The sequence below is a fragment of the Triticum aestivum genome, chromosome 3B (genome assembly GCF_018294505.1).
Source record: "Triticum aestivum cultivar Chinese Spring chromosome 3B, IWGSC CS RefSeq v2.1, whole genome shotgun sequence".
Taxonomy (NCBI): domain Eukaryota; kingdom Viridiplantae; phylum Streptophyta; class Magnoliopsida; order Poales; family Poaceae; genus Triticum; species Triticum aestivum.
The window spans coordinates 372,203,932-372,213,315 of NC_057801.1; positions in this window are offsets into that span (position 1 = coordinate 372,203,932).

Sequence of the window (9,384 nt, forward strand, 5' to 3'; positions counted from 1 at the left end):
TTGGTGCAAAATCAAGGCTAGCAAAAAGGTTGAGAAGCGACCAACCAAGAAACGAATAATCTCATAAGCAAGCATTAAGCATAATTAACACCAAATAATGCACCACAAGTAGGATATAATTTTCATTGCATGATTATGGACTTTCGTGCATGCATGGGGAATCACAAACCTTAACACCAATATTCTTACAAGAGCACAATTACTCATCAACATAACTCACATATCACATCATCATATCTCAAAAATACTACTAAGAATCAAGTATATTTTGTCCAATGATCTTCATGAAATATTTTTTTTCTTTATCCTTCTTGGATATCTATCACCTTGGGACTAATTTTCTAGTGTTGCTTTCATAAGCTCAAACAAATATAAGTGAAGATCATGAGCATAACATATTTTCTTTCTCTCAAAATAATTTAAGTGAAGCAAGAGAGAATTTATTCAAAATTTTACTAACTCTCAAATAAATCTAAGCGAAGCAAGAGAGCATTTCTTCAAAAATAATAAGCACACCATGCTCAAAAAGATATAAGTGAAGTACTAGAGCAAGTCCATTGCTCATAAAAATTTAAGTGAAGAATAGAGAGCATTTCTAACAAGTCATGACATAATTTTTTGGCTCTCTCAAATAGGTGTGTGCTACCTCTTGAGCTTGCGTTGGTTTTACCTTGAAGAGGAAAGGGTCATGCAACAAACTAGCTAAGTATTTCCCTCAGTTTCGAGAACCAAGGTATCAATCCAGTAGGATACGACGCACAAGTCACCGAATACCTGCACAAACAATTAAGAACTTGCAACCAACGCGATAATGGGGCTGTCAATCCCTTCACGGTCACTCGCAACAGTGAGATCTGATAGAGATAATAAAGTAAACATTTTTGGTATTTTTGATGTATATATTGGAAAGTAAAGACTGCAAAATAGTAAACGAGATTCAATAATATGGAAAAGAGACTTTAATATAATGGAAAAGAGACCTGGGGGCCATAGGTTTCACTAGGGGCTTCTCTCGAGATAGCATGTATTACGGTGGGTGAACAAATTACTGTCGAGCAATTGAAAGAAAAGCGCATAATTATGATGACATATAAGGCAATGATCATGAACATAGGCATCACGTCCGTGTCAAGTAGACCGAAACGATTCTACATCTACTACTATTACTCCACACATCGACCACTTTCCAGCATGCATCTAGAGTATTAAGTTCATAAGAACGGAGTAACGCATTAAGCAAGATGACATGATGTAGAGGGATAAACTCAAGCAATATGATATAAACCCCATCTTTTTATCCTCGATGGCAACAATACAATACGTGCCTTGCTGCCCCTATTCTCACTGGGAAAGGACAGCGCAAGATTGAACCCAAAGCTAAGCACTTCTCCCATGGAAAGAAAGATCAATCTAGTAGGCCAAACTAAACCGATAATTCGAAGAGACTTGCAAAGATATCAAATCATGCATATAAGAATTCAGAGAAGAACCAAATAATATTCATAGATAATCTTGATCATACATCCACAATTCATCGGATCTCGGCAAACACACCGCAAAAGAGTATTACATCGAATAGATCTCCAAGAACATCGAGGAGAACTTTGTATTGAGAATCAAAGAGAGAGAGAAGAAGCCATCTAGCTAATAACTATGGACCCGAAGATCTGTGGTAAACTACTCACGCTTCATCGGAGAGGTAATGGTGCCAGGATCGATCTCCTCTCTGGCAGATCAACGGAAAAGGCCCCAAGATGGGATCTCACGGGTACAGAAGGTTGCGTCGGTGGAAAAGTGGTTTTGTGGCTCCCCCTGATGTTTTTAGGGTATAATAGTATATATAGGCAAAAGAACTAGGCCGGTGGAGCTACAAGGGGCCCCCGAGGGTGGGGGGCGCGCCTACCCCCTGGGCGCGTCCTCCTGCCTCGTGGATGCCTCGTTGCGTCTCTGACTTCAACTCCAAGTCTTCTGGTTTGCTTTCGGTCCAAGAAAGATCATCGCGAAGGTTTCATTCCGATTGGACTCCGTTTGGTATTCCTTTTCTGCAAAACTCTAAAATAGGCAAAAAAACAAAAACTCGCACTTGGCCTCCGGTTAATAGGTTAGTCCCAAAAATAATATAAAATAGCATACTAAAGCCCATTAAACATCCAAAATAGATAATAGAATAGCATGGAACATTAAAAAATTATAGATACGTTGGAGACGTATCAAGCATCCCCAAGCTTAATTCCTGCTTGTCCTCGAGTAGGTAAATGATAAAAACAGATTTTTTTGATGTGGAATGCTACCTAACATATTTATCAATGTAATTTTCTTAATTGTGGCATGAATGTTCAGATCCGAAAGATTCAAGAAAAATGTTTAATATTGAAATAAAAATAATAATACTTCTAGCATACTAACAAAGCAATCATGTCTTCTCAAAATAACATGGCCAAAGAAAGCTATCCCTACAAAATCATATAGTCTGGTTATGCTCTATCTTCATCACACAAAGTATTTAATCATGCACAACCCCGATGATAAGCCAAGCAATTGTTTCATACTTTTGATGTTCTCAAACTTTTTCAATCTTCATGCAATATATGAGTGTGAGCCATGGACATAACACTATAGGTGGAATATGTAACTCCCGGATAATTATGCTACAGTGAAACTCGGCTAATGATGCCACGTCACCTCCTTACTGTTGCTAATCTTTCGTTAGTTCAAAACCAGTACAAAAATCAAATTCAAAATATGTCAAACAACGAAAGTTTTCAAACCTCAAAGCAAAAATGTTCGGTGGGTGCCAAATATTGCACTGGCAATTATTGTGGAGAAGACATGTTTTTAGAAAGTGCCTAAATATTTTAAATTGAGATAAAACAGAAAAGAAAATAAATAAAAGGAAAAGAACCAAATAGAAAAAAACAAAAGAAAAGATAAAAGACCCCCAAACCCCCCCGGGCCAACAGGCCCGGCTAGCCAGCCGGCCAGCCCCCCCGCCCCCCCTGCCTCGTCTCCTTTTCCTATTCCCCCGACTCGGGTCGGAACAGGGGTGCGTCCCCGCCCGACCGCCTCGCCAGAACCGACGCCGGGAGGAGATAAGGTCGCCAGCGCCACGCCTCCTCGGGTCTCCTCCCCACTCACCCCCGCTCTCCCTCGTGGTCCCTGCGCCTCTCCCTCTCCCCTCAGATCCATCCCACCGCATCCGAATGCCACCGCCGCCATGGATCCGGCCTAGTCACGGCCGCCGTGCCCACCTCGCCGTCCCACTATGTCTCCAAGGGCCGCCGTCGTCCGCTGCTTTGACTAGTGCAACCCGTTGGAGTTCGAAGCCACCGCAACGCCACGACACCATCGTCTTCCTCCTCTACTCCGACGAGCTTCGTCGCCGCTCTTCACCAACTCCGGCGACGCCCCTCTGCTGCTACTAAACTATTCACTGGCCACCATGTGTGCCGCTAGGTGATCTGCTCCCTCTTCCGCCCTCTAGCTCCCCTAGCTCGCGCGGTAGCTAGCTTGTCGTCATGCCCGGGATCTGGTCGCCGCGGTGTACCTCGTCGCCATGGCCACATCCGCTATCACGCTCCCCCAAGCTCACCGTTGTGCTCCTGGGGTTCCTAGGAGCCCATCGTGCCTGCGCATGCTCCCTCCCGTGCCTCCTAGCGCCGTCCAAGATGAGCGCGCGAACGCATCACCGCGGAGCTCGCCGCCGGCAAGGTACCGGTGACCTTTTGGTCACGGGCTCAACCCCGTTGCACTCCCCACGCCGCGTAGGCCTCGCCCCGCTCTCCGGTTTGCCCGAAACCGCCCCGTATCATCGTTGTTGTCGCTTGCCCAGAGCACCTCGCCACCAATGAGCTCGTAGCGCTCGCCTCCGTGCATTCCAACCCCTTTGGCCACCACCGCTCGACGCGCGACGCCGAGCCGCGTCGAACGCGCCCGGCCAGAGCCCGGGAGACCCCCTGTGCGCGAAACCCGCGTCCCTCCCAAGCTGCGCCACCGCGTTTGGCTCGCGGAGTCAGCTCCGGCGCGTCTCCGGCCGGTGTCCGACGTGACGTCCATGTGGCACCGCCTGGGCCACTAACTGGTGGGCCTAGGGCCCCCTTTGACCTGTTGACCGTGGTCAACTTGCTGACTGGGCTGGTTCCAGTAGCTGACCAGTGGCCCCCCTTTTTAAGCTAATTAAATTAGTTAATCTAATTAATCTGGGCCAATTAGTCACTGATTAATGGGGCCCACACTTAGTTAATCATTTTTAGTTTAAAAAAATTCTTTTCCAACTCTGACTTAATGACACGTGGGTCCCACTGGACCCACAAGTCAGTTTTGACTCTAGTCAACCGCACTGTTGACTGCTGACATCACATATACGTCATGCTGACGTCATCCCACACTATTCTGGATAATGTTGATTTAAATTAATTAAATAAAATTCCAGAAAATGACTAAAACTTTAGAAAACCATAGATAATAAACCGTAGCTCGGATGAAAATACTTTCCACATGAAAGTTGCTCGGAACAACGAGACGAATCCGGATATGCAGCCCGTTCGTCCTCCACACATCCCTAGCATAGCGAACACGCAACTTTCCCCCTCCGGTTCACTTGTCCGAAAACACGACACACCGGGAATACTTTCCCACATGTTTCTCCCCTTCGTCGGTATCACCTACTACCGCGATTGGGCACACCTAACACCGCTCATTGTCATGTCATACATCGTCATGCTTATGTTTGCATTATATTTACTGTTTCTTCCCCCTCTTCTCTCTGGTAGACTACGAGACCGATGCTACTGCTGCCCAGTTCGACTATGGAGTTGACGACCCCTCCTTCTTGCCAGAGCAACCAGGTAAGCCTACCCCTTGATTACCAGATATCGCCTATTCTTCTCTCTACTACTTGCATTAGAGTAGTGTAGCATGTTACTGTTTGATAAATCCTATTCTATTGCATAGCCTATCATTGTTGCTATAGTTGTTGATACCTTACCCGCAATCCTAAATGCCTAGTATAGGATGCTAGTTTATCATCATTGGCCCTACATTCTTGTCAGTCTGCCTTGCTATACTATCGGGCTGTGATCACTCGGGAGGTGATCACGGGTATATACTATACATATATACATTCTATACAGATGGTGACTATAGTCGGGTTGGCTCATTGAGTACCCGCAAGTGATTCCGATATGGGGGTTGAAAGGACAGGTGGCTCCATCCCGGTAGAGTTGGGCCTGGGTTCCCGACGGCCCCCGACTGTTACTATGTGGCAGAGCGACAGGGCAGGTTGTGACCACCTAGGCGAGAGGTGGGCCTGGCCCTGGTCAGCGTTCGCGGTTACTTCATAATAACACGCTTAACGAGATCTTTGTATTTGATCTGAGTCTAGCCACTGGCCTATACGCACTAACCAACTATGCGGAAATAGTTATGGGCACTCGACGTCGTGGTATCAGCCGAAGCCTTCTTGACGTCAGCGACTGAGCGGCGCGTGCCGGATTGGACTGGAACGCCTGCTCTTGTATTAGGGAGGCTAGGTCTGCTTTTGGCCGCCCTCGCAATATGCAGGTGTGCAATGGGCGATGGGCCCAGACCCCTGCGCCATAGGAGTTAGACCGGCGTGCTGACCTCTCTGTTGTGCCTAGGTGGGGCTACGACGTGTTGATCTTCCTAGGCCGAGCATGACCCAGGAAAGTGTGTCCTGCCAAATGGGATCGAGCGTGTTTGGTTATGTGGTGCACCCCTGCAGGGAAGTTTATCTATTCGAATAGCCGTGTCCTTCGGTAAAAGAACGACCCAGAGTTGTTCCTTGACCTTATGACAACTAGAACTGGATACTTAATAAAACACACCAAGACAAGTTCCACAGACAACCCGGTGATCGCCTTTCCACAGGGCGATGAGGGGAGGATCGCCGGGTAGGATTATGTTATGCGTTGCTACTTGGAGGACTTCAATCTACTCTCTTCTACATGCTGCAAGATAGAGGTTGCCAGAAGCGTAGTCTTCGGTAGGACTAGCTATCCCCCTCTTATTCTAGCATTCTGCAGTTCAGTCCACTGATATGGCCTCCTTACACATATACCCATGCATATGTAGTGTAGCTCCTTGCCTGCGAGTACTTTGGATGAGTACTCACGGTTGCTTTGCTCCCTCTTTTCCTCCGTTTTCCTCTTCTTCTCGGTTGCCGCAACCAGACGTTGGAGCCCAGGAGCCAGACGCCACTGTCGACGACGACTACTACACTGAAGGTGCCTACTACTACGTGCAGGCTGCTGACGACGACCAGGAGTAGTTAGGAGGATCCCAGGCAGGAGGCCTGCGCCTCTTTCGATCTGTATCCTAGTATGTGCTAGCCATCTTATGGCAACTTGTTTAACTTATGTCTGTACTCAGATATTGTTGCTTCCGCTGACTCGTCTATGATCGAGCACTTGTATCCGAGCCCTCGAGGCCCCTGTCTTGTAATATGATGCTTGTATGACTTATTTATGTTTTTAGAGTTGTGTTGTGATACCTTCCCATGAGTCCCTGATCTTGATCGTACATGTTTGCATGCATGATTAGTGTACGATTGAATCGGGGGCGTCACAAGTTGGTATCAGAGCCGACTGCCTGTAGGAATCCCCCTCCACACTCCTTGGCCGAAGTCGAGTCTAGCCACTACAAAACTTTTACTAACTTGGCTATGTGCCTTGGGGCCCATGTCGCCATTGGGTGGTATTAGGATCTTTTACTCCTCCACCTTTACTCTGGGGCTCTGAACTCTCTCCTACTCAGGTTAAATGAATTTACTAACTCTAACATTAGGATCCAGTTACCACATTCACCCCAAAGTTGGATAAGCCATAGTTGTTCTGTAGGATAGAATTTTGGATAATACCCACATTGTCATTTGACTCCATTGGAACATCTTTGTTTTCAGATGGAACCCACGAGGCAGGTCGTGCACCACACGGCGGCCATTGGTGCCTCAGGATCACCTGCTGTGCTAGCTGAGATGATGACCTATCTGGGTTATCACTGGCACCCTGAGTACACCGTCTACGAGGAGTACCAAGACTTTAACCAGGAGCAGTACCGTGCCATCGTCCACCTCTACTCTCAGGAGTATGACTCCACTACCGTGCTGCACACCGCTCATGGTGTCGGAGTGACCACCGAGATGGCAGTTCACGATGCTGCCTATGCTGCTCTGACAAGTCTTCATTGAGAGTATCGGGCGTCGGACACTTCCCCTTTCAGGCACATTACTATCGCATCCGACATTGGTGCGGAGGGATACTACACTGCTACCTACTCCACCGTCACCCGAGAGCCCCTCCACCATCAGAGCCTAGTTCTGCATGCTGATGGGCTGGACCGAGCTAACAGAGCTCTTCGCCACGAGTTGTACACCACTCGTCAGCACCTTTAAAGGGCTCTGACGCTGTTACACCCCTTTGTTCTATCTAGACAGCTGTCGCGTTCTGCGATCTACCCAGCTAGGACCGTGATGCCCCACGGTGTCGGTTGGCCAGAGGTGGGAGGCTACTCTCCCACACTTGGTCCTCTTCTGCCACCTGAGCATCGGGTTCTACACCAGAGTATCCGCGGCCCCTAGGCCGCTGACGTGGACTATCCATTGCCTCACTACCAGTTGTCAGGCTACGACTACCTCCACAGTACCTCCTGGGACTGATGTAGTCTTGCTCATTAGTATTAGATGCATTCACCGCAAGCCTGTGTGCCGCCTATGATGACTTAGTCTATGTACTGAACTCTGTGTAGTGAACTCGATGTCCGACCCCTTTTGTAAGTTATGCCGACTACTATGTAGTATCTGTCGTGCTCCTTTCATTGTGCATGTTTCATCATGAATGATTCTTGTCTATGCAAATTTCTCAAAGCGGAACTACCCCTGTTATATATTAGCAGGATGGTTAGACCAGGTGGTCATGGTCGTGGCGGCAACACCCCACCACTGCCTCAGTACATGGCTGGTATGGTCCAACAACTCGAGATGAATCGCCAACTCATGGATAATATGATGGCTCAGTTCCCTCGCCCCAATATGAACGAGCAGCCAGCCCAAGTGACTCTGCAGGATTTCATACGCCTCAAACCAACCGTGTACCGCAGCTCAACTCAGCCGCCGGATGCTGATGACTGGCTCCGTGACATCACCTATGAAATGGAGTCTGCTGATGTAGCCCCTGCCCGCTATGTCACCTTTGCTTCCTTCTTTCTAAAGGGACCCGCAACTCAATGGTGGGACAGCCACAGGCGTACTCTGCCAGTTGGTTCCCAACACTTTCCATGCTAGATATATCATAGGCGGTTCCCAAACATAAAATAAAGTTTATTCCTTTTTCCACCATACTTTCACTTTCCATGGCTAGCCGTATCCACAGTTGCCCTCCATACCAATACTTTCCAAGGAATTTAGTATTTGACAACATAAAGTAAATTCATTTTTGCATTTTGGGACTAGGCATCCCTAAAATCTTTGCCTTACTCTCGTGCAATGACAAGTGAATAAACACTCATCATGAGAATAACACATCCAGCATAGAAAATACTAGCCACCCGTTACCGTTCCGCGAGCGAAACAAACACACAAAAGAGAAGTTTATTTTGAAAATTAGTTATGGAACATGAAAATTTGCTTAGAATGGCAAAAGAATACCGCATATAGGTAGATATAGTGGACTGATGTGGCAAAACAGGTTTAAAGTATTTGGGATGCACAAGTAGAGGTCATACTTGGTGCAAAATCAAGGCTAGCAAAAAGATTGAGAAGCGACCAACCAAGAAACGAATAATCTCATAAGCAAGCATTAAGCATAATTAACACCAAATAATGCACCACAAGTAGGATATAATTTTCATTGCATGATTATTGACTTTCGTGCATGCATAGGGAATCACAAACCTTAACACCAATATTCTTACAAGAGCACAATTACTCATCAACATAACTCACATATCACATCATCATATCTCAAAAATATTACTAAGAATCAAGTATATTTTGTCCAATGATCTTCATGACATATTTTTTTTCTTTATCCTTCTTGGATATCTATCACTTTGGGACTAATTTTCTAGTGTTGCTTTCATAAGCTCAAACAAATATAAGTGAAGATCATGAGCATAACATATTTTCTTTCTCTCAAAATAATTTAAGTGAAGCAAGAGAGAATTTCTTCAAAATTTTACTAACTCCCAAATAAATCTAAGCGAAGCAAGAGAGCATTTCTTCAAAAATAATAAGCACACCATGCTCAAAAAGATATAAGTGAAGCACTAGAGCAAGTCCATTGCTCATAAAAATTTAAGTGAAGAATAGAGAGCATTTCTAACAAGTCATGACATAATTTTTTGGCTCTCTCAAATAGGTGTGTGCTACCT